Source organism: Nerophis ophidion, linkage group LG27 (genome assembly GCF_033978795.1).
Source record: "Nerophis ophidion isolate RoL-2023_Sa linkage group LG27, RoL_Noph_v1.0, whole genome shotgun sequence".
NCBI lineage: Eukaryota > Metazoa > Chordata > Actinopteri > Syngnathiformes > Syngnathidae > Nerophis > Nerophis ophidion.
In genome coordinates, this window is record NC_084637.1 from 26,516,694 (window position 1) to 26,532,197 (window position 15,504).

At 40.7% G+C, this 15,504-nt stretch overlaps 1 protein-coding gene across 1 annotated transcript in view; it reads right to left on the bottom strand.

Annotated features, from left to right (window-relative positions):
* Positions 1 to 15,504, bottom strand: part of mgat5 (alpha-1,6-mannosylglycoprotein 6-beta-N-acetylglucosaminyltransferase) — a 235,233-nt gene that overhangs the window by 18,015 nt on the left and 201,714 nt on the right. The window lies entirely within an intron of this gene.

Below are 15,504 nucleotides of genomic sequence, written 5' to 3' on the forward strand. Positions count from 1 at the left end.
ACGTTGCACCACTGGCCCGAAGATGCCAAAGTGTCTGCTGCCAGACCCCCATTGAATGTGCCGGAGTGTCTCCACATTTTACCGGCGATGACAGACATAGCACAGAGATGTATGGATAACCTGCAGATGCATTTGCAACTATAAAGTCAACAAATTCACAAAGATGAGTTTTGTTGATGTTGACTGCCAGCTAATTGATGCTAACATGCTATGCTAATCGATGCTAACATGCTATTTACCGGCGGTGCTAAAGCAGACATGGCACAGAGATGTATGGATAACCTGCAGATGCATTTGCAACGATATTACGTTTCCTTCCACCCACATTTAATGCAAAAAAAACCACTTACCAATCGACGGATTTAAGTTGCTCCAGTGTCACGAGATGCGAAAGTCCTGATCGTTTGGTCCGCACATTTTACCGGCGATGCTAACGCAGCTATTCGGCCATGCTATGGCTATGAATAGCGTCAATAGCTATTCGCTCAATAGCTTCAGTTTCTTCTTCAATACTTTCATACTCCAACCATCCGTTTCAATACATGCGTAATCTGTTGAATCGCTTAAGTCGCTGAAATCCGAGTCTGAATCCGAGCTAATGTCGCTATATCTTGCTGTGCTATTCGCCATTGTTTGTTTACATTGGCAGCACTGTATGACATCACAGGGAAATGGATAGTCGCATCGCAAATAGCGAAAATCAAGCACTTTAAAGCTTTTTTTTAGGGATATTCCGAAACCGGTGAAATTTTGAAAAAAACTTCAAAAAAATACAACAAGCCACTGGGAACTGATTTTTTATTGTTTTTAACCCTTTTGAAATTGTGATAATGTTCCCCTTTAAGCACATTTCAATTATACAAGTGTGTGATCCCATGTAATTAATCATAATTAATTCCAATATGTGATTAATCTGATTCAAAATAATATCTTCACAGCCCTAATATATATATTTCTGCAAAATCTTCTGGAAACATTCCAAGAGCAGCGGTAAAATTCAACACATCGAACCTTATCAGCCACCTGAAACACCAGCAAGGTCAAATCTGTGAATCCAATTGTTTTATTTTACTATTAAGTGTCCAAAAAATAAAGATATATCTAAAAAGAAAGAAATGAAGTACATGACACATGCAACGTTAAAAGTTCAAGTTAAAGTACCAACGATAATCACACGCACGCACGCACGCACGCACGCACGCACGCACGCACGCACGCACGCACGCACGCACGCACGCACGCACGCACGCACGCACGCACGCACGCACGCACGCACGCACGCACGCACGCACGCACGCACGCACGCACGCACGCACGCACGCACGCACGCACGCACGCACGCACGCACGCACGCACGCACGCACGCACGCACGCACGCACGCACGCACGCACGCACGCACGCACGCACGCACGCACGCACGCACGCACGCACGCACGCACGCACGCACGCACGCACGCACGCACGCACGCACGCACACACACACACACACACACACACACACACACACACACACACACACACACACACACACACACACACACACACACACACACACACACACACACACACACACACACACTAGGTGTGGCGAAATTATTCTCTGCATTTGACCCATCACCCTTGATCACCCCCTGGGAGGTGAGGGGAGCAGTGAGCAGCAGCGGTGGCTGCGCCCGGGATTCATTTTTGGTGATTTAACCCCCAATTCCAACCCTTGATGCTGAGTGCCAAGCAGGGAGGTAATGGCTCCCATTTTTATAGTCATTGATATGACTCGGCCGGGGTTTGAACTCACAACCTACCGACCTCAGGGCGGACACTCTACCTGAGCAACCATCAAAAATGTGGAAGGAAGTTTGGACTGCTATGATTTTCCACCACAAGGGGACGATATTGGTGTGGATATCAATATGTCGTCAAGAGCGGACCTCAACTGAAAAAGGCCTCATGTCATTTTGGAAGGAGATCTGGTCATCTAAGGTGCAGCTGTGACATTAGGCCACGCCCACTATGAAGGCGTACAAATCCGTATTGAGCGGGCCATCATTTCAGGATGTCATTGCTACCAATTCTGATCGACATCGGAGTTTGTGGAGTCAAGAAACAAATGTTGAAAGTTTTGTAGCACGCCATCACGGTGGGTTTGCCTTTTAAGAAGTCGGTGTTCTTGCTGCTCTTGGCGGGGTTGTTCAAAGTGTGGCGCCATGACACGCCCACACACTCTGGCCAAGGCAAAACTCTTTCGCAATTTACCATCTCCCGTCTGTCTCGTATCTGTCATTTTAACTCCAACTCACTCAGTCAAAGTGCCTAAAAGTAATTTATTAAAGGGGAACATTATCACAATTTCAAAAGGGTTAAAAACAATAAAAATCAGTTCCCAGTGGCTTGTTGTATTTTTTGAAGTTTTTCTCAAAATTTTACCGGTCCTGGAATATCCCTAAAAAAAGCTTTAAAGTGCTTGATTTTCGCTATTTACGATGCGACTATCCATTTCCCTGTGACGTCATACAGTGCTGCCAATGTAAACAAACAATTGCGAATACCACAGCAAGATATAGCGACATTAGCTCGGATTCAGACTCGGATTTCAGGGGTTTAAGCGATTCAACAGATTACGCATGTATTGGAGTATGAAAGTACTGAAGAAGAAACTGAAGCTACTGAGCAAATAGCTATTGACGCTATTCATAGCCATAGCATGGCCGAATAGCTGCGTTAGCATTGCCGGTAAAATGTGCGGACCAAACGATCAGGACTTTCGCATCTCGTGACACTGGAGCAACTTAAATCCTTCGATTGGTAAGTGGTTTTTTTTCGCATTAAATGTGGGTGGAAAGAAACGTAATATCGTTGCAAATGCATCTGCAGGTTATCCATACATCTCTGTGCCATGTCTGCTTTAGCACCGCCGGTAAATAGCATGTTAGCGTCGATTAGCATAGCCTGTTAGCATCGATTAGCTGGCAGTCACGCCGCGACCAAATATGTCTGATTAGCACATAAGTCAACATCAACAAAACTCACCTTTGTGAATTTGTTGACGTTATCGTTGCAAATGCATCTGCAGGTTATCCATACATCTCTGTGCCATGTCTGTCATCGCCGGTAAAATGTGGAGACACTCCGGTACATTCAATGGGGGTCTGGCGGCAGACATTTTCGCATCTTCGGGCCAGTGGTGCAACTTGAATCCCTCCCTGTTAGTGTTGTTACACCCTCCGACAACACACAGACGAGGCCAAAGTTCCAAAAAATTGTCGAAAAAACGGAAAATAACAGAGCTGAGACCCAATGTTTGCAATGTGTTGAAAATGAAAATGGAGGCCGTATTACCTCGGTGACGTCACGTACTGACGTCATTGCAAAAAGAGCAATAAACAGAAAAGCGTTTAATTCGCCAAAATTCACCCATTTAGAGTTCGGAAATTGGTTAAAAAAATATATGGTCTTTTTTCTGCAACATCAAGGTATATATTGACACTTACATAGGTCTGGTGATAATGTTCCCTTTTAAAGTACAACCCCTGTTTTTGGCCTATAAAGGGCTGACAGAAACCAAGATTTCCGACTTCCTGTTTGTTTTCAAATATTGGTTCTTGGGGCTTTTACGTCCGTCCTGTCATGATTGACGTCTCCAGCGATTTCTACGACGATACATGAATCTGGTGGCGGGGGCTAATTTTTAAAACATTTTAAGGGGGCGTTAGAGAGTAGTTTGTTAAAGTACGACCCCTGTTTTTGGCCTAGAAAGGGCTTCCTGTTTGTTTTCAAATATGGGTCCTTGAGACTTTTACGTGCGTCCTGTCATGATTGACGTCTCCAGCGATTTCTACGACGATACATGAATCTGGTGGCGGGGGCTAATTTTTAAAACATTTTAAGGGGGCGTTAGAGGGTAGTTTGTTAAAGTATGGCCCCTGTTTTTGCCCTAGAAAGGGCTTCCTGTTTGTTTTCAAATATGGGTTCTTGGGGCTTTTACATGCGTCCTGTCATGATTGACGTCTCCAGCGATTTCTACGACGATACATGAATCTGGTGGCGGGGGCTAATTTTTGAGAACACAGCAAAAAGGTAAGAACTAAGGGATTTATTAAACAAAAGGAGCTATGAACAAAAACACTGGTGCAAATAGAAAGTCAAATAAAAGCGCTAGCATGGAAAGTTAGGGAAAGCTAACCAAACACAAACACTTGGCACAAAGAGTAAAAAACAAAACAACTAGCATGAAAGCTAGGAATAAAAATAGGGCTTAGCATGAGAGCTAGCGGGATAGAGCATGAACGACAAGTCATCAGCAGTTGCGTGAAAGCAAACTAAGATCCGACAATGAGTGAACAGAAAAGGCTGGTGGTGATTAGTAAAGACAGGTGTGCTGGAACCGAGAGTAGCAGCTGAAACTAATGAGTGACCATGGAAACGAACAAAACGGGAACTAAGCATGTCAAACGGCAGAGTGATATAAAAATGGAACAAAAATAACAAAATGGCGATGATCCGACCATCGGATCACAACAAGATGGATGGATAGAGGTTATATGCATCTGCTGAGATAGACTCCAGCACCCCCCGCGACCCCGAAAGGGACAAGCGGTAGAAAATGGATGGATGGTCTCCAGCGATTTCTGTGTCGATACGTGAACCTGGTGGCGAATTATTTCAAAATTTTAAGGGGGGTGCTAGAGAGTTAATTTTAAGATTTTGTGTTTGGTAGCCACAAGTTATAACATTTTTAATTGGACAGGACAGACTTGCAAAAACTGGTGAATTTTTGTGCATGACAATTATCGGCATCAGTCTCGAGAAGCAGGACATTATCGTATCGGCTTGAATTTATATATAATTAATGCGTAGATACAATTGAGTGTTTTTAACATTTACACGCAATTTCCCGAGGATTTCCTCACTTCTGGTTGGAGATGAGGACTTATAGTTTTTTTTTTTCCCAAGATGGCGCTGCTGTAGGCAGGAGCTCTGTGCTCTTGTGTCATCCTTCTGTGTTTCCCTCTTGTTTTCATGTGTCATTATATTTTTTTGCCTTTTGGTCCAGGACCCTTTGGGACAGTGTGACAAGGGGTGGCACTTTCGTGACCTCTGTGGTGCTTTTTTTGTGGACTTCTGGATCTGTCTCTCGGCAGCCTTTTGGCCATGGAGACCAGCTGCTGGGTGTCTGCCACACCGGAGTCGGTTTGGAGGGACTGGAGGAGATGCGGATGTGGGGTACGGGGTGCAGAGCTGGGACGGAGAGGCTTCGCGGTGTCTTGGCTGGGTGAGCAGGTGTCGGACACCTCAGTCACCTTGGACGTATCCTCGCTCATCCATGTGGAGTGGACACTGGCCGAGAGTGGAGTCGGCTGTTTTGGTTGCTTTGTTGGGTCTGCTCCTGTCTCTGGCCATGCTCCCCCCACCCCAGCGGACGATGGCGTGGAACACCGCAGAGGCCACCACAGTGGATATGTTTCTTTTACTTTTTATTCATAGCTGTATGTAGAAGTGTCTGGTTGTATCTGCTGCTTTAATGTCCTCTGTGTTCTTTGATGTTTATGTGTTCTATGGCTATGAGTTGTTGTTTTTTCCTTGGCCTTAGTCTGCACCCCCTCTCCAGGGCCCAGGCTAAGACCGATTTTTTAAATTTTATTTTAATCTTCTATTTTTTTCTCCCATTCCCCCCGCCCCTTGTTTACCTGTATCTCATCTTTTTTGTAAGGGGCGCCGGAAGCCGGCAGACCCGTCAGCGATCCTGTTCTGTCTCCCTGTAATGTTTGTCTGATCTTGAATGGGATTGTGCTGAAAATTTTAATTTTCCTGAAGGAACTCTCTTGACGGAATAAATAAAGTACTATCTAATCTAATCTAGTCGCAGAAATGTTCCTTTTTCTAGTTTGGTCGGGCATTTGCGGCACACGACGACACCAGCTGGGTCTGAGGTGACGCTGACATAACCGCCATCTTGTCCGGGCAGGAGGCGGACAGCTCGCGGCGACTAAAAAAAAGTGAGTGGCGAGATGAGTTGATTGTGTGGACTTATTGGACCCAAACAAAGTGACCCTCGCGGCTATGAAAAGAAGATACAGTTGACGCGGCAATTTTCCTTTCCAGTCAGGGGGGTCAAACAAGCAAAAGGTAACGCTCACATTACTTCCAGCATCCAACTTTCACCACAGCCTTATTTCCCTGTGCAGCAACAAAATGTACGGTTTCTCTCTGCTGAATCATTTCATGAGTGCTTGCACTGATTCCACTGAAAACAAAATCCCTGCATTTATTGCCTTTTGATCCTTTCTTTTGTTGTAAAATATCTTTGTCCTGCTCATTTATGCACCGTCAACAACATTTACTGTCAACGTCCTGGCAAGAAGACGTCCCCGTGATTAAAAGCCAGCACCAAAGCTGAGGTAATTACACCTGTCTTGCATACATGCAGCCTCGTTGTCAGAGAACAAGACGCTTTAATCACTTTTAAGACTTAGACTTAGACGAACTTTAATGATCCACAAGGGAAATTGTTCCACACAGTAGCTCAGTTACAAATGATGGAAAAGATGGAAAGGACAATGCAAGCATAAAATAGACTAAAAGCAATATAAAATATACACGTAATATTTACATAATATACAGCAGGGGTCTGCCCGTAAGGACCAGATGAGTCGCCCACTGGCCTGTTCTAAAAATAGCTCAAATAGCAGCACTTACCAGTGAGCTGCCTCTATTTTTAAATTTGTATTTATTTACTAGCAAGCTGGTCTCGCTTTGCTTGACATTTTTAATTCTAAGAGAGACAAAACTCAAATAGAATTTGAAAATTTAAGAAAATGTTTTAAAGACTTGGTCTTCACTTGTTTACATAAATTCATTTTTTTTTTTATACTTTGCTTCTTATAACTTTCAGAAAGACAATTTTAGAGAAAAAATGCAACCTTAAAAATGATTTTAGGATTTTTAAACACATACCTTTTTAGCTTTTAAATTCCTTCCTCTTTTTTCCTGACAATTTAAATCAATGTTCTAGTATTTTTTTTATTTTTATTGTAAAGAATAATAAATACATTTTAATTTAATTCTTCATTTTAGCTTCTGTTTTTTCGACGAATAATATTTGGGAAATATTTCTTCAAACTTATGATTAAAACTCAAAAAAATGATTCTGGCAAATCTAGAAAATCTGTAGATTCAAATTTAAATCTTATTTCAAAGCCTTTTGAATTTCAATTAAATTTGTGTTCTGGAAAATCTAGAAGAAAATAATGATTTGTCTTTGTTAGAAATATAGCTTGGTCCAATTTGTTATATATTCTAACAAAGTGCAGATTGGATTTTAACGTATTTAAAACATGTCATCGAAATTCTAAAATTAATCTTAATCAGGAAAAATTAGGAATGATGTTCCATAAATTCTTTTTTAAATTTTTTCAAAAAGATTCCAATTAGCTATTTTTTCTCTTAATTTTTTTCGGTTGAATTTTGAATTTTAAAGAGTCGAAATTGAAGATAAACTGTGTTTAAAAATTTAATTTAATTTTTTTTTTGTATTTTCTCCTCTTTTAATCCGTTCAATTACGTGTTTTTTTCATAATTTATTCCCAACAAAAAACCTTCTGTAAAAGGAAAAAAAATGTACGACGGAATGACAGACAAAAATACCCATTTTTTTTTATATATATAGATTTATTTATTACAGGTAAATTGAGCAAATTGGCTATTTCTGGCAATCTATTTAAGTGTGTATCAAACTGGTAGCCCTTCGCATTAATCAGTACCCAAGAAGTAGCTCTTGGTTTCAAAAAGGTTGGTGACCCCTGATATACAGTGTTTCCTAGGGGTGTAACGGCACATGTATTTGAATTGAACCGTTTCGGTACGGGGGTTTCGGTTCGGTCCGGAGGTGTACCGAACGAGTTTCCACACGGACATCTTAGGTAGCGCACCGCACGTTGTGTAAACAATGCCGAGCGAGGCACAACACACCGCATGCTAGCAGCGACCAGGCTAGGACAATATGTAAAAGCCAGAGCTGGAAGACCCTCCTGCCTCATTTACATATCCCCTTTGGGAACACTTTGGCTGCGCGATGCGATACAACAATGGAGGACGGAGGCTTGCCGACATTGATGTGCAGCAGTAGGTTATGCTTCTGCCAACACGTCAAACATGCTAACTCCTTTGAAGCGTCACCACCGCATTCAAGCAGCCTCTCCTCGGCGAGTCAGGCAGGGCTGAAGCAATAACAAATGTTTTTATAGCAGCAGATTTAAGACCATCCATCTGTCTTCTACCGCTTGTCGCGTCCGGGGTCGCAGGAGGTTGCTGTATTGCATTAAAACTAGATTTTGACCCACTTCTATGGTGGAAGAACAATAAGCCCATATATCCTCTTACTGCCAAGTTAGAGGGGGAAGGGTAAAGAAAAGTTAATCTGAGGCTGAGCTGACTTGAAACTGTTTAATGTTGCACTTTTTATATGTAGAAAAAAGAAAGTTTTGTCATTTTATTTAATCTGAGTAACAACTTGAGGCAGTTTAATGTTGATTAACATGGACCCCGACTTAAACAAGTTGAAAAACTTATTCGGGTGTTACCATTTAGTGGTCAATTGCACGGAAATATGTACTGTACTGTGCAATCTACTAATAAAAGTCTCAATCAATCAATCAATCAATCAAAAAAAGCACTTAATATGTAGAAAGGTTTTGTTAAGAAACCATTCTGAGCCTTATGTTATTTAGTTTTTATTTTATATAAGTTGACCACATTAACTTTGGCAATGGACCATGTGTGTATATGTATGTTATGCCATTGTTTACAAAATTGGTAAATAAATAACCAAAACATTTACATTTTGTTGTTTTCTTACTGTACCGAAAATTAACCGAACCGTGACCTCTAAACCGAGGTACTTACCAAACCGAAATTTTTGTGCACCGTTATATCCCTAGTGTTTCCCCCAGAAGATTTGTTAGTTAAGGTGGACACTGCAGGGGGAGGGGGCCGGGAAAGGGGGTGGGTGGGTGTAAGGATCGGTGTAACTCGGCCTGTCGCCATCACGTCTCCACCTCGTCGCTGCCACCACAACCTGGGGGGCAATAGACTACAGACTGCGGTGAAGTAAGCCGGCTTCGTCGCATGAAGAAGCCTTTGCATATTTGGGAAGACAATAATTACCGAAAAAGTGACATCAAACCATGAAGAAATGGCAAAGATATTTATAATTAGTCTTTACTATGAATTGATTAACGTGGACCCCGACTTAAACAAGTTGAAAAACTTATTCGGGCGTTACCATTTAGTGGTTAATTGTACGGAATATGTACTGTACTGTGCAATCCACTAATAAAAGTTTCAATCAATCAATCAATCAAAAAGCCTTCCTCCGAATGAGCTGTTTGGAATTTTGGACTTTAGTGACGTATGTTGCCTTAGCGGCTATCTCCATGTATGGTAGAGGTTTACCCAAAGAGCTTTGCGCGAGTCTGCCATTTTCATTCAGTTGTACTCAATAAGATCCTTCTTTTTCGCTATCCTCTTGTCGTGGGGCAGACTGGCTCGTACATGCACATGCATGCTAACACCCTCTGCTGTAGCGTAAAGTAGCTCATAGTTCTAATTAGTGTTGTCCCGATACCAATATTTTGGTACCGGGACCAAAATGTAGTGGCGCAGTGGGAGAGTGGCCGTGCGCAACCCGAGGGTCACTGGTTCAAATCCCACCTAGAACCAACCTCGTCACGTCTGTTGTGTCCTGAGCAAGACACTTCACCCTTGCTCCTGATGGGTGCTGGTTAGCGCCTTGCATGGCAGCTCCCTCCATCAGTGTGTGAATGTGTGTGTGAATGGGTAAATGTGGAAGTAGTGTCAAAGCGCTTTGAGTACCTTGAAGGTAGAAAAGCGCTATACAAGTACAACCCATTTATCTATTTATAATACTTTTAGGTACTTTTCTAAATAAAAGGGCACCACAAAATAATTGCTTTATTTTAACAAAAAATCCTATGGTAAATTAAACATATGTTTCTTATTGCAAGTTTTTCCTTAAATAAAACAGTGAACATACTAGACAACTTGAATTACCCAGAATGTGACAAAGAATTTGGTCAAGTTGTATGTAGTGTTGGGCGACGGCTTGGGATGGCTACTAGGATTGTAAAAAAAAACAAAAAACATTTTTGAATGAATCACGATACTTATTTGTAACGATTCTAAATCGATTTAAATCAAAAATCGATCGAACAAAAATAAATAATGTACAGAAAAAAAGTTTGTACACACCTCATTCAATGTGTTTTCTTTATTTTCATGACTATTGGCATCAAAACTACAAATGAACACATGTGGAGTTATGCACTTAACAAAATAAGGTGAAATAACTGAAAACATGTTTTATATTCCTGGTTCTTCAAAATAGCCACCCTTTGCTCTGATTACTTTTTCGCACACTTTTGGCATTCTCTGGATGCGCTTCACCTGAAATGGATTTTACTTTCCGGTACCAAAATGTATTGCAATACTTTGATACTTTTCTAAATATAGGGGACCACAAAAACTGGCGTAATTGGCTTTATATTAAAAATCTTAGGGTACACTAAATATTTGTTTTTTTATTGCAATGGAAGAACAATTTTGTCCTTAAATAAAAAAGTGAACATACTAGACAACTTGTCTTTTAGTAGTAAGTAAACAAACAAAGGCTCCTAATTAGTCTGCTGACATATGCAGTAACATTGTGTCATTTATCAATCTATTATTTTGTCAACATTATTAGATGTAAAAATGGTTTATTAATGCACTTGTTTATTTACTGTTAATATCAGCTTACTTTCTCTTTTAACATGTTCTATCTACACTTCTGTTAAAATGTAATAATTACTTATTTTTCTGTTGTTTGACCCTCTACATTAAAGTATCAAACAACAGAAATGTTTATTTTTTTATTTTTCTCTCTGGCACTCATCGAGGGTGGACGCTCCTCTTTCCTATCCCTTATCTCTCCTGCTTGCTTCTTTGTCTTCTCTTAACTTTCTTGTTTGTCTTTCATGGACACACACCTGTTGTTGTTGACTTTGGACTAGCGACTGCACAATACATCAAGGCCGCGGAACAGAGACACACTACGGGCTTGCACGCACGCGTGAGGCGGCATAGCTCGTTTGGTAGAGTGGCCGTGCCAGCAACTTGAGGGTTTCAGGTTCGATTCCCGCTTGTGCCATTCTAGTCACTGTCGTTGTGTCCTTGGGCAAGACACTTTACCCACCTGCTCCCAGTGCCACCCACACTGGTTTAAATGTAACTTAGATATTGGGTGTCACTATGTAAAGCGCTTTGAGTCACTTGAGAAAAGTGCTATATAAATATAATTCACTTCACTTCACACACACACACACACACACACACACACAGACACACACACACACACACACACACACACACACACACACACACACACACACAAATATACGCCACACATACACACCCCAACCCAACGCCCTCGACGCCTTCCCTCTGTTGCTAGATATCTCGAGATGTATGTTCTAATATCTAAATGTGCTTTGCTATGGAAGTTTTTTTTCTTGGACTCAGTCTGGACCCCTCCTGAGGGTCTAGTCTTAGACTGATATTTTTTTATTACTCCCCCCCCCTTTCTCACCTTTTTAAGGAGCGCCGTAAGTGGCTGATCCGTTGGCGGCCTCGTCTTGTCCCCCCCTGTAACGTATGTCTGCTCTTAGCGGGACTGTGCCGAAAATGAAATTCCGTTGTACTTGTACAATGACAATAAAGATCTATCCTATCCTATCCTATGTTAGTTTTAGATGATACCACAAATTTGGGTATCAATCCGATACCAAGTCGTTCCCGGATCATACATTGGTCATATACAAAGTCCTCATGTGCATAGGGACACCGGTACTTTTTAGAGGCGGTATAGTATCGAATATGATTCATTAGTACCGCGGTACTAAACTAATACCGGTATACCGTACAACCCTAGTTCTAATTGGTATCTGTCAGTAGGCTCGATATGGAAGCGTTTTGAAACCAAAACATGGCTGACGGGGTGGAGATGGAGTCATAGGGGCTTGGCCTTGAGGAGGACTTTGGCACGTAAATTAGACCGCCAAGAAAAGGATTTGAAGATGCTCTGTAAAACATAATCAAGGCAAGATTTGACCACCATTACATGTCATGTAGACCACTAGGAGGTGTTCTTAACTTACAACTTTACATTTATATTGTAGCAAAAGCTTTCCCCCAAATATAACGTATCTAAAGAACATTTGTTTTTTCATCTTTTTGGCCCATTTATTGTGTTTTGTTTACTTTTTCAAATAATGCTGACGCGACATAGCAGTTTTGATTTGGCTTGACTGTGTTGAGAGATATATCACTTTTCTTTTCCCCCTTGGACCTATCACCTTATTTCTTTTTACTTTTTCAGATGAACTTTGGATATTATCTGGAATATAAACACATGGATTGAACTAAATTGCAGTTGTCTATTGTTTATTGTTCATACAAGATTATTAATAAGTAGTAAGTACATATTCTAACTTAACTTGTAAAATATCCATAATAAAACTTGATTTAAGAACCCCTCTATTTGCAAATTCTTTTTGATTTCCAAACTTTTAGGTCAGGCCACATTCATTGATCTTGCGTCTCTCCTGCAGCAATTGTGTGCCACGTCGCTTGCTGCCTAGTACATTACACTACTAGTTTTGAGACTAAACCAAAATAATTCTTTGGTCCACAGAAACACAAGAAAACTATTATTAATCACCTCGAGAGCCTCTCCCTGAAACCTTATAATCAGGTTAGAAATCTTAGTGTAATAATGGATTCAGACTTGACCTTTAAAAGCCACATTAAGTCAATAACATCAGAAGCTTTTCATCGCCTGAAAAACATTGCCAAAATCAGAGGAATAATCTCTAAATCAGATTTAGAAAGACTAATCCATGCCTTTGTCTCATCAGGCTAGACTACGGTAACGGCTTTCTCACTGGGCTCTCTAAACGAGCTTCAAAGCAGCTGCGGTACATCCAAAATGCTGCTGCTCGAGTCCTGACTAGAACCAGGAGATATTAGTCCAGTTCCGGCTTCCTGTTTCTCAGAGAATAGACTTCAAAACAGCCCTGCTTTGCGTACAAGTTTTTTCATGGTCTTGTGCCAAAGTACATCTCTGACATGTTAGAGCCATCTAGAGCTCTGAGAACCTCAGGCAGTGGTCTCCTGCTGGTGCCCAGAGCCCGGACCAAAGTTTTGGGCCTCAATGTTGGCAATGTTCAAATCCAGGCTGAAAACACTTAACCGAATACGACAACTGAAAGTATTTTATCTACAGTATTTGATTTTAATTTTAATTAATTCTTATTGTTTTTACGGTGACTGTATGTTGGGATTTTATTTTGAAATATGATTTTATATTAAACATTTTTGCCATATTTTAATTGTACACAAAGCACTTTCAATTGCTTTGTGTACAAATTGTGCTCCATAAAACAAACCTGCCTTGCCCTTACACAGTGCTTCAGCTTGTGTGAGTTTTTTCACCTTTTGACAAGTTTTGTCCATTTTCTAACTCAATATGTGTCCCAAAAAGACAACAGACCAGCGTAGAAAGAAAGAGGGACTTGCCGTGGAGTTTAAAAAAAAAAAAAATTGCGAATAGTACATTATTGCCGCTCGCAAGCATGGAAGAATCGATGAAGCAGGCTTCGTACCACGGCAAATTTTAATTGTGATGAGACCAGACTTTTTCTGGAAAAATACGCCAAAGCAGACTTGTTATTTTACTTTATTAAATATTTAGTATTGTAGACATATAGTTGTTCATATGAATTTTTTTTGTGATTTCTTATTGTTTGTGAGGGCACCAAGGGGACTTCTGTGAGTGTTGGCAGAAACATACAAGACGGCACATTGTCGTTGTTGTTTTGGCCTGTTATTAAGAGATCCATGCCCCCTATTTTGACATCCAGTACTGTATAGCACTTTACATCGTGTTCAAAGTGCACAAACCTTCACTAAAATATGGACTTTTGTCGAGGCTAGAAACCTTTTATTCATATTTACACGGTTTCAAATGGAGAAATTTGCTTCACTATAAGGACTTTTCCATTTACGAACCCCGTTCCAGAACCGATTAAGTTTGTAAATGTACATTATTTCTTGTTTATAAATGTACTTGAACTGCATTTCTGTTGGTTGTGTATTTTATACACATATACGCTCCAGTCTTATAGCCAAATCTACTTCTTGTCACCATGAGTAATACAGCAAACCCGTCATTTATCGCTGATAATTGGTTCATGGACTGACTCTGGTAAATTAATTTATACTAAATAGGAATGATCAATTGTAATTTGAATACAAACCCCGTTTCCATATGAGTTGGGAAATTTTGTTAGATGTAAATATAAACGTAATATAATGATTTGAAAATCCTTTTCAACCCATATTCAATTGAATGCACTACAAAGACAAGATATTTGATGTTCAAACTCATAAACGTTATTTTTTTTTGCAAATAATAATTAACTTGGAATTTCATGGCTGCAACATGTGCCAAAGTAGTTGGGAAAGGGCATGTTCACCACTGTGTTACATCACCTTTTCTTTTAACAACACTCAATAAACGTTTGGGAACTGAGGAAACTAATTGTCGAAGCTTTGAAAGTGGAATTCTTTCCCATTCTTTTTTTATGTAGAGCTTCGGTCGTTCAACAGTCCGGGGTCTCCGCTGTCGTATTTTACGCTTCATAATGCGCCACACATTTTGGATGGGAGACAGGTCTGGACTGCAGGCGGGCCAGGAAAGTACCCGCACTCTTTTTTTTACGAAGCCACACTGTTGTAACACGTGCTAAATGTGGCTTGGCATTGTCTTGCAGAAATAAGCAGGGGCGTCCATGAAAAAGACGGCGCTTAAATGGCAGCATATGTTGTTCCAAAACCTGTATGTACCTTTCAACATTAATGGTGCCTTCACAAATGTGTAAGTTACCCATGCCTTGGGCACTAATGCACCCCTATACCATCACAGATGCTGGCTTTTGAACTTTGCGTCGATAACCGTCTGGATGGTTCGGTCCGTAAAACACGATGTCGAATATTTCCAAAAACAATTTGAAATGTGGACTCGTCAGACCACAAAACACTTTTCCACTTTGCATCAGTCCGTCTTAGATGATTTCGGGCCCAGAGAAGCCGACGGCGTTGAAAAGGATTTGCAAATCATTGTATTCCGTTTATATTTACATCTAACACAATTTCCCAACTCATATGGAAACGGGGTTTGTATATTTATAGCTAGAACATTTTTTTTTACCTTTGAAAAGCCCTGTAGACGTGAAATTACACCCACATAAACACCATTACAAGCCCCAAACGACAGTACAACAATTCTCACTAGGGTAATATTATTATTATTAGACCAAAATTACGTTCACACTCAATGAGAGTGAGAGACGCTCGGATTCTTTTAAATCCCCGGTTAATAGCAGGTTCCTGAC